Genomic DNA, 27,844 nt, shown 5'->3' with positions numbered 1-27,844 from the left:
GCTTTCACCGCTGAGGGCCTGGGATCAATCCCTGGTCAGGGAACTAAGATCCCTAAATGCAGTGTTGTCTCCTAAATTGGATCCTGGAACAGAAAGAGAACATTAGTGGAAAAATTAGTATGTAGTTTAGTTAATAGTATCATATCTGTTTTCATGTTTTAGTTTTGACAAATGTACACTATTATGTAAGATGTTCTTATTAGGGGAAGCTGGGTGAAGGGTATATGGGAACTCTACTATCCTTGTAAGCTCTTCTATAAATTTAAAATTATTTCAACATAATATGTTTATTTTAAAAAGAAGAGGCAGGGTTGGCCTCTAGCGAGGGCACCCAACCTAATTTGAGGTTCAGGGAAGGCTTTCAAGGGAAGTTATATTTAAGTTGAGAGCTGAGGGACAAATAGAAGCTAACCAGAAAAAGAGATATAGGAAGAGATGTCCAGAAACTGTACGCAGAATATTTAAAGGGCCAGAAGCAAGAGAAAGCATGACAACTTATAGGAACTGAATAAATTTCAGTATAGCTGGAGCTTAGAATAGATTTGGGTGGGGGTGAGAAGGAGAGAAGTGGTGGAAGATAAAGCTGGAGTGGGAGGACACAACGGTCTTAAAAACCGTACTGACAAGTTTGCATTCTGGGGCAATTCCAAAAAATAAAAATAAAAATGACTAATAAATATATATTGTTTAAAATTTCCTTTACCAGTAGTCAAAGAAACATAAATTAAGATAAATGGATAACATTTTAACTTATTCAACTACCAAAATTTTTTTAACAGCTCTGATTGCCAAAAACTTCTTATTTTATTTTATTTTATTTTATTTTTCGGCTGCGTTGTGTCTTCCTTGCAGTGCGCGGGTTTCTCCTTGCCGTGGCTTCTCTTGTTGTGGAACACGGGCTCTAGGTGCGTGGGCTTCAGTAGTTGCAGAGCATGAGCTCAGTAGCTGTGGCTCAAAGGCTCTAGAGTGCAGGTTCAGTAGTTGTAGCACATGGTCTCAGTTGCTCTGTGGCATGTGGGATTTTCCCAGACCAGAGATAAAACCCATGTCCCCTGCATTGAGAGGTGGATTCTTAACCACTGTGCCATCAGGGAAGTCCCCCAAATCAGCTAGGTGGTTTGTGACCACCTAGAGGGGTGGGATAGGGAGGGTGGGAGGGAGGGAGACCCAAGAGGGAGGAGATATGGGAACATATGTGTATGTATAACTGATTCACTTTGTTATAAAGCAGAAACTAACACACCATTGTAAAGCAATTATACTCCAATAAAGACGTTACAAAAATATATATATATATATTTTTTTTAATTATATTTTTTGCTGTTGAGGATATGAAGAGAGAGTTTCTTACACTCTTCTGGTAATAGTATTCCTTCTGGAAAGCTATGTGGCAATTTAAATACAAAGTTCCAAAAATGGTCAAATCTGTTTATCCCTTCAGTTTTACTTCTGGGATGTTATTTTAAGGAAATAATTAGAAATACATTTTTAAAATAATATAAAAAGTTGTTCCTCATCTTTATTTATAACAGTAAAAAATTTTATACAATCTAGGTACCAAAAATAGGAACGTAATTAAATAAGTGATTATGTTTCCATATGATGAAATATTACTCAAATATTAAAAATAACATTTGCAGCAACTTCCCTGGTGGTTCAGTGGTTAAGACTGTGCTTCCACAGCAGGCAGCACAGGTTCGATCCCTGGTTGAGGAACGAAGATCCCACATGCCACGTGGTGTGGCCAAAAAATTGCAGTGGGATGAATTGGCAGATTGGGATTGACATATATACACTAATATGTATAAAATAGATAACTAATAAGAACCTGCTGTATAGCACAAGGAACTCCACTTCACTGTACAGTAGAAACTAACACAACATTGTAAAACAACTACACCCCAATAAATATAAAATGAAACAAAGTAACTATACTCCAATAAAAATTTTTTAAAAAGAAAAAGAATTCTAGGATTTTAATGACAGATTATAAATATATTGTATACATGCATGTAATATATGTATATGTATATACAATCAGTATGTGTGTGCATAAACATTTATAGACAGAACGGGCCACATAATTTGCAGGACCCAGTACAAAATGAAAATGCAGAACCTGTTGTTCAAAAATTATCAATAATTTCAAGATAGCAACAGTAGAGTCTTAAGCCAAATGTAGGACCCTTCTGAACATGAGTCCTCTGTGACTGCATAGGTCTCATGCCCTTGAAACTGATCCGATCTGTAGAGAAAAGACTGAAAGAAAATATCCCAAAATGTCAATAGTCATTACTTTCGGGTTTTGGAATTACTGATGATATAAATTTTCACAATAGATATATATTTCTTTTATAATCAGTGTAAAAAGTGTGTGTCTTTAACAAAAAAAAATTCAAATTATACTGAAAACAGCACTACAGTGAATTGCAGTCTATTTTGTTTTTTTTTTTAATTAATTAATTTATTTTTGGCTTCGTTGGGTCTTCGTTGCTGCATGTGGGCTTTCTCTAGTTGTGGCGAGCAGGGGCTACTCTTCGTTGTGGTGTGCAGGCTTCTCGTTGCGGTAGCTTCTCTTGTTGTGGAGCACAGGCTCTGGGCCTCGGGTTTCAGTAGTTGTAGCATGCTGGCTCAGTAGTTGTGACTCACGGGCTCTAGAGTGCAGGCTCTGTAGTTGTGGCACAGGGGCTTAGTTGCTCTGAGGCATGTGGGATCTTCCTGGACCCATGTCCCCTGTGTTGGCAGGCTGATTCTTAAGCACTGCACCACCAGGGAAGTTCCTGCAGTCTATTTTGCTTTTAGACCCTTTTAAATATCCATTTTGGGCCACTGGAAATAGATAACTCTCTTGAAAGTTTCTATAACCTATGTTTCTAAGTCACTGTAGAGAAAAGAGCAGGATATAAAAATGAAATCAGTTCTGTGCTGTCAAAAAAAAAGCAAGCCAAGCTGAACCACAAATAACACATTCCATCTATTTTTGTCCCATATAGAATGAGCTCTTGGTTGGACATTAATCATTTGTTTGAATGGTCTGAGTCTGAAAATTTCTTCTCCAGTGTCCTTAGACCTACATTCGTGTAATTGGTAGCCCACATTGGCAAAAGGAAGGAAGACATGCAGGAGGCCTATTGTATCTCAGGCCCTTACTAGTTCAGTGAAGGATTTAGCAATACATTTTTTTATTGGAAAAAAATTGCATCTGGAAGACAATAAAAGACACCTTAAATGAGAAAGGATTAAGTGAGTTAATCATACAGAGGTTATTTGTAATGCATTCTTTTAGAAGTTATGTTACTGGAAGGGAATCCCCTTCCAGGGCCCGAGAGTGGGCTCTTGTCTAACACTTGGAAGTGAATTGTCTGAGGAGACACACATACTGACAAACAGAAGACTTTATTGGAAAGGGGTGCTCAAGTGGAGAGCAACAGGGTAAGGGAACCCAGGAGAACTTCTCTGCCGCGTGGCTTGCAGTCTCAGGGTTTCTGGTAGTGGGGTTAGCCTTCCCAGTTGTCTCTGGCCAATCATCTTGCCTGGGCCCATATTTGGTCTGATTCAAGGCCCTTCCTTGGTGGTATGGGCATCTCTCAGTCAAGATGGTTTCCAGCAGGGGGGTTTCTGGGAGGTTGGCAGGACATATTATGGGCTGGCATCTCCTCTCTCCTTTTGACCCCTTCCAAATTCTTCCAGTTGGCAACAGCTTGTCAGTTCCCTGTTCTTATCGGGACCTCCTGTAGTGAGACAACTCACGCAGTGGTTATTATCGTGCCTGGCCAGGGCAGGCAGTCTTGGACAATGGTTCCCTAACAGTTACCCAGAGAAGCCTTACCTGTTGATGTGTTAATGACTTATAAACTAGCCATTTTGGCATTAATGAAGTACAAAAGCCAAGACAAATCACTTAATCCTTTTAGTGCCCAACTGACGATCCATTTGGTACAAATGATTGTCCCTGCAGACCCCTTAGGTGCAGGCTTCATATTTTGTTGTTTTCTCTACTGTATTGCACACTCAATTTCTCACTTTTTGCAATTTCAAACAAAAGGAATATGAAAAAGAAAAAGAAAACAAATCAGTTATTTGCCGTCCCTTCCTCTCTCCCATCTTCTATTAATGATGGAAAGCCTTCAGAGTACCTACTGAGGAGGTAGGGATGTAAACTGAAGAAGTCAAAAGAGGGCCACTTGGGGACTTCCCTGGTGGTGCAGTGGTTAAGAATCTGCCTACCAATGCAGGGAACACGGGTTTGATCCCTGGTCTGGGAAGATCCCACATGCTGCAGAGCAACTAAGCCTGTGGGCCACAACTCTGAGCCTGCATGCCACAACTACTGAAGCCCGTGAGCCTAGAGCCCGTGCTCTGCAACAAGAGAAGCTACCACAATGAGAAGCCCACGCACCGCAACGAAGAGTGGCCCTTGCTCGTCGCAACTAGAGAAAGCCCGTGGGCAACGACAAAGACCCAACATAGCCAAAAATAATAAAAATAAATAAATAAAATCAAATAAAACAAAAACAAAAGAGGGCCACTTGTTCCACTTTAGAAATGGGAAGAGACCCAAAGGCAAAGAACTTGGGGAGAAAGAGGAGGAGAAGGAGAAATGAGAGTGTCAAAGGCAGGGAGGGGGGACTTCCCTGGTGGCACAGTGGTTAAGAATCCACTTGCCAATTCAGGGGACACAGGTTCGAGCCCTAGTCCGGGAAGATCCCACATGCCGTGGAGCAACTAAGCCCATGTGCCACAAGGGTGGCAAGAGAAGCCACCGCAATGAGAAGCCTGCGCACTGCAACGAAGAGTAGCCCGGCTCACCACAACTACAGAAAGCCCGCGCTCAGCAACGAAGCCCCAGCGCAGCCATAAATAAGTAAATAAATAAATTTATTTACAAAGACAGGGAGGGAGGTTGAATGGATTTGAGAAAGAAAAATGAGAAAGACGAGAGGCTGATGCTGGAGAAACTTCAGGGAGGGAGAAGTGTTCAGGTAGGTATTTAAAAGATGCTGCTGATAGTTAGGGAGTTAGGGATTGACATGTATGCACTGCTATATTTAAAATGGATAACCAACAAGGACCTACCGTATAGCACAAGGAACTCTGCTCAGTATTCTATAACAACCTAAATGAGAAAAGAATTTGAAAAAGAATAGATACATGTGTATATATAACTGAATCACTTTGCTGTACACCCAAAATTAACACAACATTGTTTATCAACTATACTCCAATACAAAATTAAAAGTGTTTTTTTTTTGAAAAAGATGCTGCCGTGGTATATTACATAACCACCTCTCTGTCTCCCATGAAACCTTCAGTAAAAAATTAGTACGCACCAACATTTTTGCAGTGGGATTCCTGTTGTTTGGATGAGATGACATTTGAGAGTGGCCTCCGAGGGGCCAAGGAATGTCAAGTGTTACAGGTTGGAGAGAGAAAAAGGGACGCCTTTCTTTTCATGTTTATTTTTCACAAGTGTAGGGGAGGAAAAAATTTTCCTCATCCTTCTTAGGGTCTCCTTCTGGGTCTGAAAATTAATCTGACAAAGACAGATTAACAAGAGAAAAGAATACAAAGTTAATATAAGTATTGTGTGACATGGTATCTTCAAATGGAAATGAAAACCCCAAAAAACCAGACCTGTGTATACTTATGCTAGGTTTGATGAAGTGTGGGCAGTTGTGTAGAAATATGATAGGATAAGGAGTAGGAAGTAAGGGTCGTAAATTGAGCGGAAATTAGCAAGTCCTGTCTGTTAGGATTCTTCTTCAGATCCCTTTGTCTCAAGAGGTAAGGATGCTCCCTTCCTCCACGTACAGGGAGTGTAACCAAAAGTGCGGTCTGGCTGCTCGCTGCTCAAAAGCCAATAAATAGGCAAGGTTGGTGGAAAGGAAGGTTTGCTTTATTTTGGATGTGGCAACTGGGGGGTGGAGGGGTTGGACTCCTGTCCAAAGGCAGACTCTCCCTCGCCCCTGACAATCAGGGGGCAAGAGCTTTTATAGACAGAGGGAGGGGGCTACAGGCAGCAACAGCACAGTCAGCTCTGACAGTCGTCTTGAAATTGGTCATGCAGTGGTCTGACCAGCATCATTTTGATTGTTTTAAGTACAGTTAATCTTCAGTTCCAGGGTCAGTTTGTTTCCATTTCTTTGAGGCATATTCTCGGAATTGTGGCAGCTTATGTCATGGCCACAGTCTGCATCATGTAGTTAACTTCTTCCACCTGGTGGATGTTTCCGTATCTGTAAAACAGCTCACAGGCTATGGCTCAGAATATTATCTATAGCCCTTGAGAAGGAACTAAAGGTCCCTGACTATGCTTAATGACTAAGCTATTATTATTTAGTCTTGTTAGACTGTTTCTATTTGCTTCTGCATTTTCTCATTTCTCTGATTAAACGTATTCTTTGGCTGAAGTTTTTCCACAGACAAAAGGCAGGCTGAGGACGCGGGGGGCGAGGACCATAGGGTCTTGCTCCGTTTCAGGAGGGCATCTCTTACCTGAGGGTTTTATGACAAGTTTCAGGGGAGAAGGGCAAGGGGAAAGTCAGTGTGACCTTACTGCTTTTGCCATTTTTCTCAAACCCTTTCAGTTTAAAATATTCAAAAGCCAAGGTGCCACATTTTGGGGTAACTTGTCCTGAATCCCACCACAAGAAAAGAGGAGATTCACACTAATTTTTATTTAAATGTATCTACTCTATAAATGGGCACACATTTAAATTTTACTCACTTATTACTGATTAATTTAACAAATATCATGGCAACTCCCACTATTTACCAGGTACTGTGCTAATTTTTCCTGGAAATAAGTAATACAAACCTGGTCTCTGTCTTATTGGAGGTTACAGTTTCATAGGTTATGGTCTAGTGCAAGGAAAAGACCAGAAACAAGTTATGAACAAATATAGCAAGTAAAGATACTATAAGATGTTATTTATTTTATAGGAAAATAGGTTAATCATTTTTAGATCGAATATAAAAGAATGTTTATTTAGGTCACTCTACTCAGTTAAATTGATAGGTGACTGGTTTTTCTAGAATAAGTTCTAACCAGTTAAATTTTAGAAAACTCCTTAAGCATTTTATTAGGAATGCTAATTTCTTCCCCATCCAGGTTGGGGACCATTTTTCTTTTATAGTGTATTTTTAAAAGATATGTCAATGTACTTCTTCATTTCATTTTTAGCAGTAAATATATTCTATTTTCTTACATCAGTTTATACAATGATCATTTCTTTTTGTTGTAAAATAAGGGGTTGAGATGGAGATCATAAGGAAGGTCCTAGCTTCAATAGAACTGTCAGGGAAAACCTCTCTGAGGAGCTACTGTTTAAGCTGAGGAAGTCATATTTGAGGCATTGACCAAAAAGTTAATCAATAGTCGATCTAAGAAAAGAATGGAAAATTTTATTCGAGACAACCTGAGGGTTATAACCTGGGAGACAGTCTTTTAGAAAGCTCTGAGGACTGTTCCACCCATTAGAGGTCAAAGCACAGTTATACATTTTTGAGACAAAAAGTTATACATCAAATGACATATTGACAGTTTATACGATCCAGATCTGCATGTACAAAGCAAGTAATGGGTCATGATGACCCTTTACAAGATTAAGAGGGAATGTTATCTCCTAAGGAGGGCTGGTAAACATGAATGCACAACACACATTAAGGGGGGGGGAGGAGGCCTAAACGGGCAGAGAAAAATGTTATGCTTAAATTTTTGTCTTGCCGTAAAATATGAATTTTATTTCATCAGAGGCTTAAAGAAAGACAAAAGGCTAGTCAAATGAGATGACAGGGAAAAGCATTCCATTTGAAGGAATAGTTTGTATGAAGGCCCTGAGAAAGGAGAGTGATTTTGAAGGTGGCATTCTCTGAGGAAGGGGGCATATTCTGTTGTAATTCCGTTCAGAGTCAAGAGACGAGCTCTGATTGTACCATCCTGAGCCTTATGCCAACCCCTGTGGGTAAAGTATTATGAATAACATGGGAGGAGCTAGGGCAAGGTGCTAAGGAAGGGACAGAAGGACCCAAGAAGGGGAGTGACTCTCCTTCACATTCCAGAAGAAGAAAAACGTCTGTAGAAATTGATTCCCTGAGAACACCATCAAGTAAGGGTGACTTATGTAATTAGTGACATCAAGACAAGACATTGGAAGCAGGAACTCTGCACTGAAAAGGGGAGTCCAGAGGCTTCACTATTAACTGTGGTTGTTATGCTGTCTGTTCTGCAGGTGACAGGATTTGTGAGGCAGGTCATGACCCTAAGCACCACTGGTTGAGGGAGTGTCTTCCTTGCAGACCCAACCCTCCCTAAAGATGGGTTGACAGGCCTGGATAAGTGGGGAATTGAGATTAGCCCTAATTTAGCCTCAGGCTAAAGCCAAATTATATTCACACTGTTTATTATTATTATTATTGGCCATACAATGCGGCTTGCAGGATCTTAGTTCCCTGACCAGGGATCAAACCCAGGCCCATGGCAGTGAAAGCACTGAGTCCTAACCACTGGACGGCCAGGGAATTCCCAACACAACTTATAAGGAAACAACTCTCCCTACATCTCCTTTCCACTGGGTTAGAACTTGAAAGGGAAGATAGGGGAGAGATTAGCTCCCAGACCTTCAGCAGATGGGTTTTGGTTAGATATGTTAATATCTTGAAATAGAGTTCTGTTAGTTGGGACTCTTAATTATAAAGACAAAAATTCAACTCAAACTAGCTAAAGCCAAAAAAAAAAAAAAAAAAAAAGCAGCTAACCGGTTCACGTACTGGGAAGAACAGGAGTGTGTTTTAAAAGTTTCCATATCTCATTTCTCATCTCTACTTGACTTGACTTTATTCTCCGACTTTGTATCTTCATATCTTAGCTTCATCTCTTCATTCTTGGTGTCTTCAGCCTTTTTCTACATGGTGGGTAAGACAGCTCCAGTAGCCCCAGGCTACATCACAGCACAACTACCCCACTTTTCTCTCCAAACTTGAATACATCAAATCCTAGGGAAGGTCTCTCTAGCTGGCCAGTCAGGGGAAGGGACTGATCTGGTTAGATCATGGCCAGGTCCTGGCCATGGGTTAACCCTTGGGACAAAGACCGTCAGAGTTCTGTGACTCAGTCCTATGAAACGGGAAGGGTCAGTTCCCCAATGCTAAAGATGCTGGAGAGACAAAAACAACAAAATCCGGAATGGTAAAGGAAGTTAAGGATAAATTATTTGTATGAGTGTAGCACAAAAGAAGTATAAAAATTCCTACAATCCAGCTTGGGCTTCTTCTCCAAGCACCCAATTAAATTACTCTTCTTAAAGAGTAACTTTTTCATGAAGTGAAACTCAGGATATTGAGAAAATTGCAGCAGGATAGGAAATAACCTTGCTCTCCTCAGACGTATAGAGAAGGGCTGTAAGCGGGTTCCCCCCACGGAGGTAAAATAGGCATAGGAAGGGAAAGACAGAGCAACAGAGGCTGAGACTAAGTCTACCTCTGGAAGGCTCAGTAAGAGACAGCAGGCTACAATCCAGGAAACATGGGCCCAACACAAAGAAGCTGGAAGGTCTCAGATGGTAGATTTTTTTTATTAAACGTCTTTATTGGAGTATAATTGCTTTACAATGTTGTGTTAGTTTCTGCTGTATAACAAAGTGAATCAGCTATACGTATACATATATCCCCATATCCCCTCCCTTTCGTGTCTCCCTCCCACCCTCCCTATCCCACCACTCTAGGTGGTCACAAAGCATCAGATGGTAGATGTTTAAGGTTTCTCTACATAGATCTCCAAATATTGACAGTCACTTATCTGTCAGGTATTCAGGCTGAGGTTATGGTGCTGTAAAAATTTAATAAACAGAAATCTCAATTGAGTTGGGAGGCCAGAATGGGGAGATTCTCACATCCTGTGCCGATAGCAGAGCTCAACGGGAGGAAGAAAGACTCCTTTCCTGGCAAGGACTCAGCCAATGAAAAGTCGTGGACTCTTTGTTTACCACAGCCCTCCCACCTTCCTTTTCCCCTCTAGAAAAACATTCTCTTCCCTGGCTGTGCGGGGACTTGCACGTGGCTCGCCATGGTTGTAGACCCTGAATTGCAATTCCCTGCTGATTCTGAATAAGCCCATCTTTGCTGAAGAAATATCTGGCAGTCTATTTGTTTCAGATCAACAGTGCGTACCTTCAGTCCCTGGTATGAGAAGAATGGGGAGTGATAAGAACAAGGCAGACTCAGACATAGAGAATGGACTTGAGGACATGGGGAGGGGGAAGGGTAAGCTAGGATGAAGTGAGAGAGTGGCACGGACATATATACACTACCAAATGTGAAATAGATAGCTATGGGAAGCAGCCGCATAGCACAGGGGGATCAGCTCGGTGCTTTGTGATCACCTAGAGGGGTGGGATAGGGAGGGTGGGAGGGAGACGCGAGAGAGAGGGGATATGGGGATATATGTATATGCATAGCTGATTCACCTTGTTATACAGCAGAAACTAACACACCATTGTAAAGCAATTATACTGCAATAAAGATGTTAAAAAAAAAAAAGGAAGGGCTTCCCTGGTGGCGCAGTGGTTGAGAGTCTGCCTGCCGATGCAGGGGACATGGGTTCGTGCACCGGTCCGGGAAGATCCCACATGCCGTGGAGCGGCTGGGCCCGTGAGCCATGGCCGCTGAGCCTGCACGTCCGGAGCCTGTGCTCCGCAACGGGAGAAGCCACAACAGTGAAAGGCCCACATACCGCCAAAAAAAAAAAAAAGAAAGAAAGAACAAGGCAGACCCTCCAGGTCTAGAGAGAATGTGATTTTCAGCAGGTTTCTAAGTCAGGGATTCTGGCACAGGAAACAGACAGAGATGTAGTTACTAGAACTGATAACCAGAAAGTGTGGTCTTGAAGACAAGTCAGAAGCCCAGTTACTGAAGCATGAGGTCAGAGCTAGTCTAGCAGTGAGTATAACTTTGTGTGCCAAGTCCCTGGGTGATGGGCAGGATGCCTTCCAGAAGCTGAGGTTTATTTTAGGGGCTAGATAGTTGGTATCTGCGGGGAGAGGGAGGATATAGAAGTTGGAAGTCAGGCAGGTTCTGACAGATACAAGAGAACATGATTTACTATGCAAGTTTAATAGAATGTGTTTTGGTCAGATCAAGTTCCAGAACTGTATTAAAGTAGTAGAAGAGAGATATTTTTTAAAAGAGGAGGAGTCCACTTCTGATTTGAAGAACCCAGGGTTGTGAGCATATCATGACCAGCAAATATTAGGTACAATTTGGGGGCACATTTGAACAGGAATAGTTTGAGATTTGTATTCACCTCCCAAGATGTGCCTCTCTGTGTGAAGTTCTATGGATAAAGATGTGGCTTTGGTTTCAAACTAGAAACCTGGCACCATTTACTTACAAATTAAAAATACAAGCAAATCTTTTACATATCTCCTAGAAACCAAGGATGTTATACCTCCAGTAATTTGGATAATATTGTGGGTTGAGTTTTTTTCTTTTTTAAATTCTAATTAAGCCATCCATCACTTCAAGGTAACAATTTTCTCAAGTATGCCCTTCATAAAACCATTGAGTTTTATTTAGTCTCCTATAGCATGAAGAATTTTGACTCCTAGGGGAAAATCTCATGTAAGTGGCCATCTGTTACTTTTGGGGTGGTGGGTATGGAGGAATCTTCTCCCATTCTTTCCTTTTGAAAGCTCTCTCCCTCCCACTCTATGGGATTCTGGTGGGCCTGTCAGTTGCATGGGTTTATGAACCATGCTGCCCAATCAGAGTACTTAATTCCCCTAGACACACACTCGGTTCAGGAGGGAGCAAGTGACATAATGTAAGTTCTTTCCAAAGACTGATGCAAATGCTGGGGCAGCAAAAGTTGCGCTCTTATCTTTGGAATGCTAGTTGTGTGAATTATGTAAGCCTGGACTGTTTGGTGGCTACCTTTGGTCCCATGTGGAGACAGCCTGCCTGAAAATGCAGCCACACAGAGAAAAATAGAAGCAAGAGGGAAAGGTGCAAAGAGAAAGGTAGAAGGAGAGATCTAATGATGCGATTTGCACCCTTAGATCCAGTTATGCTAGAAGCAGGACCCACTCCTTGGACTTTCTACTTCCTGGAACATTCTCTTCATTGCTAAAATTAGATTGAGTTGAGCTTCTATCATTTACAACTGAAAGGGCCTGGACATTCAAAAATCAACAATCCAGACATGTGGAGCCTCGTGACACTATCACTAGCCCTGGTCACCACAAGAATACTAACTAGAGATAAGCGTTATTAGTTTTTTTACTTTATTAATAAACATTTGAGAATCAATTCTGTATTGTATAATTTCCACTTTTTGCCTCCATTTTCTCCTTGTTGCAATTGCATACAACGAGGGCACATTCGATGGATTGACTAGTTAATGGGTTTAATTTTAATTGGCACCACGGAATTATATCAAGCCACAAAACTTAAGATGTGAACTTGCCTTTCATCTTTGGTGACAAAATTTTGAAAGAATTTAGTTTAATTTAGTTACTTGCAAATAGGGACTAATTTTACATGATATTAAAGTAGATTGCTCTCTGTCATTGGGCATGAGTGAAATAGGTTTCTCTGTAACATAGGACATTTGAAAGAATGTATAAAAATCACATGATGATGACTCCTAACTGATGTCTGACACAGTTCCTGCTTTGCTCTTGGGAAGTTCAAAGCAGCTCTGATTCTTGATCTTTTGCATGTTTTTTTTCTTCTCTCTGGAAGCTTTGTCTCTGATGTTCTAAAGTTTCACAATCATGTATCTTGATGTGGGTCTTTCCCCATTCCTTATGCTAAGCGGATCTTTTTAACTCTGGAAATTATGCTGAAAATTTTCTTTGATAACTTGCTCCTTTCTACTTTCCCCGTTCTTATTTCTTGAACGCTTTTCATTAAAATATATACATATTGAGGACCTACCCTGTGTCTGGTTTTGTTCTACGCAATATACAAAACGTAAAAAACCCTTACCTTGGAGGTGTTCACATTTTAGGTGGAAATTGGATGTTCTGCAGTGATCCTATACTTTTCTTCTCTCCAATTTCCATCTTTTGGGTTTTTTTCTTCTTTCTGGAAGATTCCTCAACTTTATCTTCCAAATCATTTATTAAAATTTTTGCTCTTGCTACAAAGTTTTCAATTTCCATGGGCTCTTTATTATTTCATGAGTGCGTATCCTCCTTTATCTCTCTGAGAATGTTGTGTTTTTTTTGCGGTACGCGGGCCTCTCACTGTTGTGGCCTCTCCCGTTGCAGAGCAGAGGCTCCAGACGCGCAGGCTCAGCAGCCATGGCTCACGGGCCCAGCCGCTCTGCGGCATGTGGGATCTTCCCGGATCAGGGCACGAACCCGTGTCCCCTGCATCGGCAGGCAGACTCTCAACCACTGTGCCACCAGGGAAGCCCTATTTTATTTTTTAATATTTATTTATTTGGCTGTGCTGGGTCTTAGTTGTGGCACGTGGGATCTAGTTCCCTGACCAGAGATCAAACCCAGGCCCCCTGCACTGGGAACATGGAGTCTTAACCACTGGACCACCAGGGCAGTCCCAGAACTCATATTTTAAAATTTCGTTAATTATACAAAATAAACTGAAGTGGCTTTATCTATACAGATTTTAAGATTATCTTCTCAGCAGGAATAAAGATTTATTACAATGTTTCTTTACAGACATTCACCTCCTTATATGAAAAATTAATGTATTCACGACATTGTCTCTCAGGCAATAGCTAAAATAAGAAGAGATATTTTACTAGACAAAATATGTATTAAAATGAGAGACTGTTGCAGAACCTAAAGCACATCTTTTCATAAACATAGATTTATTCAGAAATTTTCTCTCTGGAGAAGATTTGTAAATTAAGTTAATACCTTACTTACAAATGTGAGAACTTATATATGGAGGATTAAATTTTAATGTTGAATTAAAATTATTACTGTATATTGCATTTATAACTGGAATGATTTCAATTTACTAGAAATACAGAGGATGGTAATAGAAAAGGTAATATTTATTGGATGCTAAGTATATGCCAAATACCCTTCCAAGCACTTTATATGTTTCTCACATTTAATCTTCACAACAACTCTTTGAGACAGGTACTACTATTAGCCCGATTTTACAGATGAGAGCCTAGTAAGTGATGGGCCTAGGAGGGAATTTAGGCAGCTGAACTGCAGGGCTAGCCCTTCTCAGTGATGAAATACATACCTCCCTTGGGACAGCACTAGTGCCACAGAGAAAATCTAAAGAAATAGACATCTTCCCTAACTTCCAATGGGATCCATTCACATTCTTTGGTTGCAAGAAATAGAAACCCATTCTGGCAACTCAAGCAGAAGGGAATTTGTTGGAAGTTAGGTGACAAGCTGACAGAATCCACGGGAAGGCTGGCAAAGCCAGCTTGGATCCAAGCTGGAAACAGGGCAGATCTGGAGGGTCAGGGACTAGAATTGAGGAAAAGTTCGTGGCACGGGTGGTCTGTCAGGATATCCCCTCAACCAGGATGCACAGACTCCAAACATTTGCAGCCTTTTTTCCCGTGACTTGAGACAGGAATTATGGGGAGAGAGTGTTCAACTGGCCTAGGGTGGCCCAGCTTGGATCAGGGAGAGGGTGAGGGCCCGGTTACTATCTCAGGAGGTTCTATCCAGTAGAGAAGAGGTCACGACTGTGACTTCCGGAATTTAATATTGGCTTTACCACTGACTTAGTGGGCAACATTGGTAATTTATTAATCTCTCTGTGGCTCAGTTTATACATTTGCAAAACAGGCCTAAGAATAGTACTGATCTCTAAGGGTTGTTTAAGGGGTAAACAAGCTAATACACGTGAAACTCTTAAAAGAGGGCATGGCACATGGAAAGCCTAAGATAAATGTTTACTTTGATTATATACAAATTAAGTACTAACAGATATATTAATTAGCCATTAAATAAAAAGAAAAGGCAAAACAGGTTTCTTTTTCCCCCTTCCTCTACCTCTCAAAAAACCTTTAGGCCTTTTGATCAGAATCAAGATATGCCTCAGGAATGCAACTGGGAACACTATCTTACTAATATTTTTCCATTTGTGTCTGCAGTCTTTTATTTAAGATAAATTTGCATACTCTGAACTTGAAAGATTTTCATCTGGGCCCCACACTGAGAACTGGTAAAGCTTTTCAGTCATAAAAAATACATAATGCCTATAGGAACAAGAAAATATAAAACTGTTTCTGATGGTCACATTGTACAGAGTTCTGTACTAAAAACGAAAATGGCTCCTATGCGTTCCTTTGGGCTGATCTGGGACATATATTTTTCAGAACTAAAGTTTTTACAAGTTATAAGTGCTTTAGTTTGAATTTATTTAGAGAGACATACAAAAGGATATGCATGACTCTGAAATATTAAATGTAGTAGAAACTCTAAGAATCTCATTGGTTGAGATGAATTGAGGGGGGTACTCAATAAGTAAAAAATTTTTTATTAAAGATTTAGGAAGTAAAAGATTTAATAAAGGAAAATAGTTTGTTATTACATAAAGGTCTCATATTGGATAAGATAGATCTATTCGTAATTAACAGCATTTCTTACATGTTCCTCATTAAAATGAGTAATTTAGAGAACAAGAAAAATGAACAATTTGTCCTTCAAACCTAAGTAGTTTAAATATCACCCTTCCAATATCGTTTTCTTTAAAGGCTGTTCAAGAGTAAGTATTACCCCAGTCTGGGTGACATGATCACAAATTATGAAAAGGGGGAATTTAGTTGTCAAGATTGTTACCTGTGTCAGGAGATGATAAGCCATTTTCATCGAGAAGGTCAGCCTCAGTATGCCAGTTGTAGCGACCAAGACTGCTGTGTTGTGCAGCATTTCAAGACCCTTCTCAGGGCCAGTGGAAAGGAGAGCCATGATCAAGTACTGATTTTTGCCAAGCTGGGCAGGAAGGTGTGGTACCATCTCTGCCAGAAGCTGCTATCCATTGAAGAGCTCACAGGCCTTACCTTAGAACTCACAGCGGGAAGACTGGAATAAAAGAACTGAATATATGTGTCTAAGCCAAGAAAATAAGCATTTGGGGAGTAAAAAGTAAAAAAAAAAAAAAAGAGGAGTAATGAAGGGGTAGAAAACTGATAAAAAGAGAAAGGGTATAGTAGTTATTTTGATGTGTAAAGCAAGGAGAAGATTATAGGGGTGTTCAAAGTCTCCCTACCAGTGGATTAGTGGGCAAAAGAGTATCTTCTTAGGTACTATTATTTTAAAGGTATAATTCTTTTTTTATTATAGAAGTATTCCATGTTCACTGTAAATTTTCAGAAAATACAGAATAAATTTTTTTCACCTAACACTTAGTCATTCTGCAGGCACCAGCTTGCTTGAGAATGTTTATGAGAGGAAGGGGGATGAAGGCAATGAGGAAGCAGAGCGGTCAGATAGGGACCACAGCCTAAATCTCTGAAACATCACCAGATGTTTAAAGCTTGCCAATCAAAGACCACCAGAGATACAACTGCTGTCAGGTGAAGTTAGGTTTATAAGCTTGCTACTGAAGCAAGGGGGAATGCACACTCCAGGACCTGGGGGTGTCTAGGTTAAGAACGAGTAAGGAAGGTCTTGTTAGGATTTGGACTTGGGCTGGTTGATTTAGGAAGAAACAAGGGTTTGCTCTAGATTTGAGTTCTGTCAAGAAGCCTTCGATGATTGGGGATCTTAATTTTTACCTAAGAAGTAGGTAGGTAATTCATTCATGTAGCTAGAATAGGAGAGTGTTTGGATATTTTTGTGGTGGTTTAATGCCCTTATTTCTGTGTTTAGATATGATTATGGTGTGGTCTTTTTCCACCATTATTGTGTGATAATTGTTACTCTTTTTTTTTTTTTTTTTTTTTTGCGGTATGCGGGCCTCTCACTGTTGTGGTCTCTCCCATTGCGGAGCACAGGCTCCGGACACGCAGGCTCAGCGGCCATGGCTCATGGGCGCAGCCGCTCCGCGGCATGTGGGATCTTCCCGGACCGGGGCACGAACCCGTGTGCCCTGCATCGGCAGGCGGACTCTCAACCACTGCGCTACCAGGGAAGCCCCAACTGTTACTCTTTGAAACTGTTTATCTTCAATAGGGGAACACTATGGCCAGCTATCAGCTGTCAGGGGTATTTTTTTTTTCCACTTTCTCCATCAGTTGTTGTTGGTGGTGGTGGTTTTTTTTAAAATTTATTTATTTAATTTATTTATTTTTGGCTGCGTTGGGTCTTCGTTGCTGTGCGTGGGCTTTCTCTAGCTGCAGTGAGTGGGGGCTGCTCTTTGTTGCGGTGCGCAGGCTTCTTATTGCAGTGGTTTCTCTTGTTGCGGAGCACGGGCTCTAGGTGCACGAGCTTCAGGAGTTGCAGCACGCAGGGCTCAGTAGTTGTGGCTCGTGGGCTCTAGAGCGCAGGCTCAGTAGTTGTGGCACAAGGGCTTAGTTGCTCCGTGACATGTGGGATCTTCCCGGACCAGGGCTTGAACCCGTGTCCCCTGCATTGGCAGGCGGATTCTTAACCACTTTGCCACCAGGGAAGTCCCCTCCATTAGTTGTGAGATTTGAGTTCTCTTGGATTCGGACTTGTGCTTGAGTTTCCACATGGGACTCTAGAAACCCAGGTGACAAAGTGTGACCAAGAGTATGGAAGACGGATATTCCCCTGTTTCTTTATAGTAGTTGCCGTGCAGCACTTTGAGAGTTTGCTCATTCAGAAATGCAGTTGGGGGACTTCCCTGGTGGCACAGTGGTTAAGAATCTGCCAGTCAATGCAAGGGACACGGGTTCAATCCCTGGTCTGGGAAGATCCCACATGCTGTGGAGCAACTAAGCTTGTGCGCCACAACTACTGAGCACTCTAGAGCCCGTGAGTCACAACTACTGAGCCCACGTGCCACAACTACTGAAGCCCGCGCTCCTAGAGCCTGTGCTCCGCCACATGAGAAGCCACTACAATGAGAAGCCCGCGCACCGCAACGTAGTGTAGCCCCTGCTCGCTGCAACTAGAGAAAGCCCATGCGCAGCAACGAAGACCCAATGAAGCCAAAAATAAATAAAATATAAATAAATTTATTAAAAAAAAAGTATCCGCCTTCCAATGTTGGGTAGGCGGGTTCGATCCCTGGTGGGGGAACTAAGAACCACATGCTGTGGGACTACTGAGCCTGTGCGCTCTAGAGCCCGTGCCACAACTAGAGAGAAGCCCGCGCGCCGCAACTAAGACCTGACACAGCCAAATAAATAAATAAATATATATATATATGTTTAAAAAGGACTATACTTCTCAATTATCAACATTAAAAAGAAAGAAAGAAAGAAAAAGAAATGCAGTTGGCCTGACTGGGACTAACTCCAGGGCTAGTGTAAGGGGTGGGCATGAGCTGCCGCCCTCCAGTGGCTTCCCAAGGAATTACATCAGTGACTATACCCCAGCTCACGCAGGGGTTTCTTGAGGACTTTCAGGAATACCTCAGGCAGGGCAGATTAGGAGGAAGGCAGACTTACAAGAGGCAGTAAAATTTCAGATACTATTGTTAATGTGGCCACATCAGTACTCTCAGCTTGGTGAAACCTGGAGAAATGTGGATTATATGAATTGTAGGTCTTGAATGAGTACATATTGCTTTTATATTCAGAGAAGGTAGATGTGTGGGATAGAAGAATAAGAATTTGAACATTTATATTGGGCTGAAAAACAACCATGCAACCTGGAAATGCAGAATAATTAAAGATGAAGGGGTTAGAAACTTCTTAATATCAAGGGTTATATAAATAAAGGTTAAAATTTTGCTTAAGTTGGAGAGTATTTGAGAAATTGGAGCCCTTGTGCACTGCTAGTGGGAATGTAAAATTGTGCAGTTACTGTGGAAAATAGTAAGGCAGTTCCTCAAAAATTTAAACACAGAATTACCATATGATCCGGCAATTTCACTTTTAGGTATATACCCAAAGAACTGAAAGCAGGGATTTGAACAGATATTTGTATACCCACACTCATAGCAGCATTATCCACAACAGCCAAAAAGTAGAAACAAGCCAAATATCTATGAACAAATGAATGGATCAACAAAATGTATATACATGCAATGGAATATTATTTAGCCTTAAAAAGGAATAAAATTCTGACACGTGCTGCAACATGGATGAATCTTGAGAGCATTATGCTAAGTGCAATAAACCAGACACAAAGGACAAATATTTTATGATTCCATTTATCGGAGGTACCTAGAATAGGCAAATTAATAGACACAAAGTAAAGATGTTACCAGGAGCTGCAGGAGAGGGGAAAGGGAGTTAATGTTTAATGGGTACAGAGTTTCTATTTGGGATGATAAAAAGTTCTGAAAATAGATACTGGTGATTGTTACACAACACTGTGAATGTACTTATTGCCATTGAATTGAACACAAAAACGGTTAAAATGGTAAATTTTATGTCAAACATATTTTACCACAATAAAAAATTTATATATGTAAAATGAATTTATTATTTTATCTTTAAAGAAATATGAAATGTTCCTTTTATTTGCTTTTTTAAGTTGTTTTTTTAGACTCTTGGAGGATTTTTATTATACAAAAGTACATTTTAAGGGCACTGCTATTATATACTTTAAAATAAGGTTATAATTTCATGGCCTTAGGCATAAATTCTTTGGATTTTTCCTATGGCCAGATGAAATCAAATTGAAGGCTGGAGCTTTCCCACTCATCTTTTAGAGAAATAGCATTTTAAGGCTTTTCTCTTATTTTTTTATTTACCAGGTAGTTCTTGGTCTAGAGGGTAAACTTAAAGTTACTGTAAATCAGCTCTTCTCAACTAAATTAATAGTTTGGCTTGATTCATGATTACTATATTCAACTTTGATTATAATTAGAGAAAGTAAAATGATTCTAAATAGAACTCTAGATAAAAGCATATTAAAAATTGGTTCCCCAAATAGCCCCAGAGTCTAAAATACTATTTTACTGTTGTTGAAGTTTGAAGTTTTTCAAACACAAGGAAAGGGTGTATTATAACAGGGCAACCTGTGAAGCTTCCAAGAGTTCAAATTAGAAGATGTGAGTCCCAATTTACTCAGCCTTGTGTGAGTTTAAGTATACCCAGCACAGTGCCTGGAACATGGTAGATGGGCAGAAAGTATGTGCTGAATGAGAGGACAAGTGAATGTCACTTCCTCTCTCTGAACTTCAATTTTCTCATCTGAATATAAGGAAGGAGTTGGATGAAATGAGTGGGTCTCAGCTCTGGTTGCACGTTAGAATCACCTGACGAGCTTTTATTTTTCAATTTTATTTTATTATTATTTATTTATTTATTTTGGCTGCAATGGGTCTTTGTTGCTGCGCGTGGGCTTTCTCTAGTTGCAGCGAGTAGGGGCTACTCTTCGTTGTGGTGCACGAGCTTCTCATTGTGGTGGCTTCTCTTTGTTGCAGAACATGGGCTCTAGGCGCACGGGCTTCAGTAGTTTTGGCACATGGGCTCAGTAGTTGTGGCTTGCGAGCTTAGTTGCTCCGCGGCATGTGGGATCTTCCTGGACTAGGGATCGAACACATGCCCCCTGCATTGGCAGGCGGATTCTCAACCACTGCGCCACCAGGGAAAACCCTGGGGAGCTTTTTTTAAAATAAATTTATTTATTTATTTATCTTTGTCTGCATTGGGTCTTCGTTGCTGCGCAGGCTTTCACTAGTTGCAGCGAGCCGGGGCTACTCTTTGCGGTGCGCGCGCTTCTCATTGCGGTGGCTTCTCTTGTTTTGGAGCACGGGCTCTAGGTGCGCAGGCTTCAGTAGTTGTGGCTCACGGGCTTAGTTGCTCTGCGGCATGTGGGATCTTTCGGGCCAGGGCTCGAACCCGTGTTCCCTGCATTGGCAGGTGGATTTGTAACCACTGCACCACCAGGGAAGTCCAACCCTGGGGAGCTTTTAAAACTACTGATGCTACCAGCTTGAAAAGGAATGCATTCTGATACATGCTACCATGTGGATGAACCTTGAAGACATTATGCTAAGTGAACTAAACTAAGCCAGATACAAAATGATAAATATTGCATGATTCCACTTATATGAGATACGTAGCATAGTCAAATTCATAAAGACAGCAACTAGGATGGTGATTACCAAGAGCTAGGAGGAGGAGGGAATACGGAGTTATTTTTTAATGGGTACAGAGTTTCTGTTTGGGAAGATGAAAAAGTTCTGGAGGTGGATGGCGGTGGTAGTTGCATAACAATGTGGATATACTTAATGCCACTGAACTGCACACTTAAAAATGGTTAAGATGGTGAATTTCATATTTTGTACATTTTAACACGCACACACACACATACACTCATATTGATGCTGTGCCCCATGCCAGACCAGTTGAGTCTGATGGTTGGGAGATGGGAGGCAAAGTGTTGGGGCCTGCATATGGGCATTTTTTAAAGCTTCTCAGGTTTTGTTTTTGTTTTTGTTTTTTGGCCATGCCTCGGCTTGTGGGATCTTAGTTCCCCGACCAGGGATTGAACCCTGCCCCCAGCAGTGGAAGCGCAGAGTTGTAACCACTAGATTGCCAGGGAATTCCTTCTCAGGTAATTCTGATGCACAATAAGTGTCAGGAATCCCTGACCCAGATGATGTCTAAGAATCTGTTTTATTTCAACCATCCATGATTCTAAATGAGATGGTCCAACCAGAGAAAATGAAAACTATCAACATTTTGCCCTGATTTCATAAGTGCAAACAACTATTTCCTTGGATAAATTGCCTGAATCCAAATTGCTAATGGACTCACAGGTTTTTTTTCTTCTAAATATTTTGTTCTGTTTAGTAATTTTACTTCTTTTCCTAAAATGAATTAACTTTTTCACAAAAAGTCATTGGACAGATGTACAATTCTCCACTCAATTAAGATTTATATAGATAACAGTACCTTCTAATACATATCGTTCTTATAGAGAACACATGTCCACATTCAGCATGATATCTCTTCACCAAAGCCAATCTTTTCTGAAGCCTGACATTTTCATGTCACATGTTTTATGTTTCAGTTGTCACAAATATCCAAATAACTTTTTAACCCAAGGCTTTATTTTAAAGTAATAATTGTCAAATAAATGTTTTTTTCTAGAAAAATTATTTTAAAATAATAGATTTGTAACCATTAAAAGAAAATGGAAAGTTTTCAATAATGAAAATTTGAAGTGACCCAACAAAAGAAAAAAGCATGGGTTCTTTTTCTATAAATCTAATTGTTTTACAAAAGAAAGGTTGTTTTGAAATATTTCATTGTGTTGATACAATAATCACAAGATACTAAGCCAGTCTAAAAAATCAGGGCTAAACCAAATTAAAGATGAAATGGAAACTATTTTTAAATGTTTCCCATCTAAATTGAGAGAATCAATAATGTGAAATACAAAATAATAGCTTTCTGTTCTGGAGTTTTTATATATGTTACATATAAATCTAATGGGTTTTGAGCAAAAATTGTTCTTAGCAAAAAGCATAAATGGGTTAAAATTCTAGAAGGCAATATTAATTTTTTGCCTTTCTCTCCTTTAGAACTTCTGACTTGAAATGTCCTCCTTAAAACATATATAACATTATATGTGATCTGTGAGCAGTGTGGCTTAAATGTGATATATACCAACCCTAGTTTTGAAATTACTGCACAAATTCATACTAACAGAGGAACTGTTATCTGTGCTTTTAAACCACATCAAATACAGGCTTCCCTAAGTTGTTGAGAAAAAGCATTTATTCATCAATTCAGTTCAGAGTAGTCAAAAGTCCTGATAATAATATGGTTTCAAAGAATAAACACAGTATTCTTTCTCTCTCTCTTATTCAATCTCTTTTTCTTTCATTCAAAAAAAACACTAACTCATTTTGTGCCTTTGCTCATTCCTATGGATATAAAGACAGACAAATAAGCATGTAATATGCAATAATAAACATATAAACAAATAAGGATATAATATGCATGTGCGATGTGGTTAGGCCCACACAGGATATTACAGAAGCCTGGAGGAGAGGCGCCTGAACTAGAGTGAGACAGAGGAAAGAAGGCAGAGAAGGTTTCCCTGGAGCAGGGGGACATCTGAGCATGTAGTAGTCCTTGGAATTAATATAGAGGGTTCCTTATCCTTAGTGATCAAATATACATTTTTTTTTTTTTTTTTTTGCAGTATGTGGGCCTCTCACTGTTGTGGCCTCTCCCGTTGCAGAGCACAGGCTCCGGACGTGCAGGCTCAGCGGCCATGGCTCACGGGCCTAGCCGCTCTGCGGCATGTGGGACCTTCCCGGACCGAGGCACGAACCCATGTCCCCTGCATCGGCAGGCGGACTCTCAACCACTGCGCCACCAGGGAAGCCCCAAATATACATTTTTAAAAGCATTTTTGGATTTCAGTATTTTATACCTAAATGTTTAGATCTGGTTTCATATAGAAAACATCCAGTCTTATAAAAGCAAAGTAGAAAATTCTCTTTTGGTTTGAACATAGAAGCTCTCAAGAGGGAGGACATGCTACTCCAGTCTTTCCCAGACCTTTCCCTGTGAAGCCTGCCTCTCTATCTTGGTTCACTCATGTTGTTTCCCTCCCTTAATCTGACCACATCTGCTCCCAGCAACATGACTCTTCTGCTGAGGACCAAATAAACAAATCTCTCATTCCTCTGTCATGCAACACCAAGTCTTGTCTAAGGAAAATTAAAAATGAATTAATTTCATTACATAGAAAAGCTATAAATGTAATAATATATCCTACTATAATAATATATAAATATTAGGTGAATGGTATCTAATATTAATACATACATATACAAATACTGTGCAACTATTTTATAAATAATATATAATATCCAATTATTATAGATGCAATATGAACATAAATAACATAAATATAAAAATGTAAATTATATAAAGGCTGAGGCAGTCTAAAAATCATCTCTTAAAATCTAAATTTCTTCACATGGCATTCCAGGATCCTCATAATCTGGACTCCAACTTTCTCCCCAGTCTTTTTTTTTTTTTTTTTTTTTGCTGTATGCGGGCCTCTCACTGCTGTGGCCTCTCCCGTTGCGGAGCAACAGGCTCCGGACACGCAGGCTCAGCGGCCATGGCTCACGGGCGCAGCCGCTCCGCAGCACATGGGACCCTCCCGGACCGGGGCACGAACCCGCGTCCCTTTCATCGACAGGCGGACTCTCAACCACTGCGCCACCAGGGAAGCCGTCTCCCCAGTCTTATCCTTTGCTATTTCCCTTTCTATCTTTTGTGGTCCAGTGGTGTCTAATTACTGCCAGTGTCCTAGATAGGTTAGTGCTTGCTCTCACTTCCATACCTTGGAACACATGGGCCCCCTTGCTGAGGGATGGAATACCCCCTTACCCCACACCTCCTCTCCAGTTGCCATCTCCTCTGTGAAGCCATCCTTAACGCCCCAGGCTGGGAAGACACCCCACCTCTGATCACTCAAAATACTTGGGCACACACCCAAACTTTCCTGAAACTAAGACTCAACTATGGTGCTTGTTAAAAAGCATAATCTAGGACCTCAGAATTTCTATGGGAGAAGGCTGATAATCTGTATTATCAAGTCACCCAGGGGATTCCTTCAGAAAAGTCTTGGAAACATTGCTGTGTATTATAGCACTTATATTATTAATACCATTATTTGAATTATCTGTCTTTCAATAGCCTGCAAGCTGCATTTGTTCATTATCATATTCCCAGTCACAATATAGGGTCCAACTCATGGAAAGAAGCAAAATGTGAATGAATAAAACATCTAATGTCGGTGGGGGAGGCATAAATTAGAAGTTTGGGATTGACATACACACTACTATATATAAAACAGATAACCAGGGCTTCCCTGGTGGCACAGTGGTTGAGAGTCCGCCTGCCAATGCAGGGGACACGGGTTCGTGCCCCGGTCCAGGAAGATCCCACATGCCGCGGAGCGGCTGGGCCCGTGAGCCATGGCCACTGAGCCTGCGCGTCGGGAGCCTGTGCTCCGCAACGGGAGAGGCCACAACAGTGAGAGGCCCGCGTACTGCAAAAAAAAACAAAAACAAAAACAGATAACCAACAAGGACCTACTGTATAGCACAGGGAACTCTACTCATTATCTTGTAATAACCTATAATAGAAAAAAATCTGAAAAAGAACATATACATATATGCACAAAAATTATGTGTATATATATACAGATATAACTGAAGCACTTCGCTGTACACCTGAAACTAACACAACATTGTAAATCAACTATACTCCAATAAAAAATTTTTTTAATCTAATGTACATGTTTCTTTTCATCAGAGCCCTGGAAACAGTGGGAAAGCACTTTTCTGAGCTCTGCATCCTCTTGTTCCATGATAACTACACTCTAGCCTTTGTTAAATTGCTCTTAACTGTGTTTGTTTTTCCTTCTTAGCACCTCAGCTAGTCACTTATTTCCCACTAACCAGATGCTGCACATCACAAAGGTCTTACTGATACTGGGATTAAGCCTCAGTTTTCCTTGTATGAAGTGAGAAGGTTAATAGTGCCGATCTCATAACGTTTTCCTGTGAGAAGTAAATGAATACTATATGTAAAACAGCTAACACAATGTCTAATATTAGGAAGTGTTAAATAAATGAGGTAATAATAATGGCAAAGACCAGTGAGATTTAGTAACTTGGGAGATGTTATTGTCCTTATGAAGCCCAAGTACAAAAATGGAATCCACAATGTGATGCTTTGAGCCATTTCCATGAAGGGAACACTAAGTCTTAAAAATCTTTTTTCTTATTGCCACATTTTGACATCCTTTCTGAGTCAGTCTCTCTTCCCCTATCACTAATAACCCACATTTCACAGCAAAAGGTAGTATTATCAAGAGAGGTAGAAGACTTGGCATGCTAATACAAACTCTGTCCCCATTTGGAAGTTTACCCTTGGAGGTTTTCTCTAAATAATTTGTCTTTCAAGTTCTTAGCATCTTGTAATGGCTATTACCTGTCCATGAGCACTAATTTCCAAAGAACCAGAACTTCAGTCATCGCCACCCCAAGATGTCCAGTATCAATACATCAATACCAAAATGTCATCCATTCTGGGCATCTACTAAGGGTACGGTGTTCGCCAAATATTCTGGGTCCAAAGGGACTTCAGGTTATCACCTGTTGACTTGTTTAACAGACAAAGAAATGCAAAATGACAGAAAGCTATGTTGTTGCCTAATCCTGGACAAGAAGGGAAAAGAAATATTAACCCAAGAGATTTGGCTGCTTGCCCAGGCTGCTTAAGTGATAATCCAGAACTTAACTCGACTTGTTATCCCACCTCTTCACTCAGCACATTTTTCCCCTGCTAAAGGCCAATCTCTTTTAAAATATAATCTTTACTTATTTTAAACCGACAAGATCCTTTAAGAACTTCCTAGTTAACCTTTTAGGGTTAACGCTTAGATCACAATGAATTTGCAGTTTTTCCAAGCCTTGGCATCTGCTCTAGCCAACTCTGTGCCTTCTTTAAGATTCAGATCTGGGCAATCTAGGGAGAGGTGTAGGTCTAGAGGAAGTGGCCTTACCAAAGTCTACCTATCTTAGATCTATAGTATAATGGTACTTGAACTATAGAATCTACAAGACAAAAATACAAAAAATAAAAAGCATCAAAGCTATTACATTTCAGTGTTAAACAACCATAATAGCAAGACTAATCTCAATGTATTATGGCCCTTATCTCATCCTGAGACACACGCAAATGCTTTTTGTTGGAAATGCAACCTACTAGCCACATTTCCTTTTTTCAGACTCCTCAAATAAATGAAACTTCCCATGTCAAACCACTTATTTATCTAAAATAAATTTGCATGTCACTGTGTTCTGGTCCATGTGACCCCTTCAGATTTACAAAGCATTAATTGAGTACTTACGGGACATTTTGGGGGGTACATTCTCAAACATATTATTATCACTCTCCTTTCACCAATAAGCAAATAGAAGCTTAGTGAGGTTAAATCCCTTGCCAAATTTTCAACATAATTCAAAACCTAATGCTATACCATTACTTCCTCTGTCGAAATATAGAATACAAGCTACCTACGTACAAAGGAATAGAGAAATAAAATGCACGTTTTTCTTGTTTTTCACATTTTTCCATTCAAGAGATACTTTTTGAGAAATATTTGTTGACCACTTACCATATACCAGGCACTATTAGGCACTAGGAATGTCGTAGTGAACAAAACAAAACGTTGCAGAGGTTACATCTAAATGGGAGGAGATAAAAAATAAACAAATGTCAATTGATAGTATGCAAGACTGCAGTAAGTGCTAAAAGCTCCACATTGCTCAATCCAGTAATAAATTTCCGGCCCTCATTTTCCTTGTCCACAGCAATCAGTACCTTTTGTACCTTCCTACAGCTGATCACTTCCTCCTTAACCCATTTTCTTCCGGGTATACAAAAGCAGCTGCTGCAATAGCCGTTCCTTCTCAGTCTTCATTACTGGTTCCTCCTCGACTCTCTGAGCTCTGAACACGGGAATGTCCCACGACTCAGCCCTCATATCTCTTCTCTGTCTATACTCATGTTTCATTCAGTTTCACAGCTTTAAATACCATCTATGCACTGGGACCTCCCTGGCAGTCTGGTGGTTAAGACTCCTCGCTTCCACTGCAGGGGTCACGGGTTCAATCCCTGTTGGGGGAAATGAGATCCTGCAAGGCAGGCGGCACGGCCAAAAAAATATATGTATATATACCATGTATGACTGATGACTCCCAAATGTCTATCTCTATTCTATGCCTCTACCCTGAATGTCTCGGCAGCAGACCTTGGGTATCTCAGGCATCT

General features: G+C 40.5%; 1 long non-coding RNA gene across 4 annotated transcripts; it reads right to left on the bottom strand.

Moving 5' to 3' along the window:
* Positions 1-1,197: 1,197 nt before the first annotated feature.
* Positions 1,198-27,564, bottom strand: LOC137211702 (uncharacterized). 4 transcript variants are annotated; one of them, XR_010937184.1, is made up of 5 exons: positions 27,395-27,564; positions 27,189-27,257; positions 26,000-26,170; positions 15,783-16,025; positions 1,198-3,731 (listed from the first exon to the last, which is right to left on the bottom strand). It is a non-coding gene; the product is annotated as an uncharacterized lncRNA (long non-coding RNA). The 4 variants fall into 4 exon arrangements; XR_010937186.1 differs by having other exon boundaries at positions 1,198-3,202; XR_010937185.1 differs by lacking the exon at positions 26,000-26,170.
* Positions 27,565-27,844: the final 280 nt, after the last annotated feature.

Source organism: Pseudorca crassidens, chromosome 19 (genome assembly GCF_039906515.1).
Source record: "Pseudorca crassidens isolate mPseCra1 chromosome 19, mPseCra1.hap1, whole genome shotgun sequence".
Taxonomy (NCBI): Eukaryota; Metazoa; Chordata; class Mammalia; order Artiodactyla; family Delphinidae; genus Pseudorca; species Pseudorca crassidens.
This window is presented reverse-complemented; position numbering and strand designations above follow the sequence as displayed.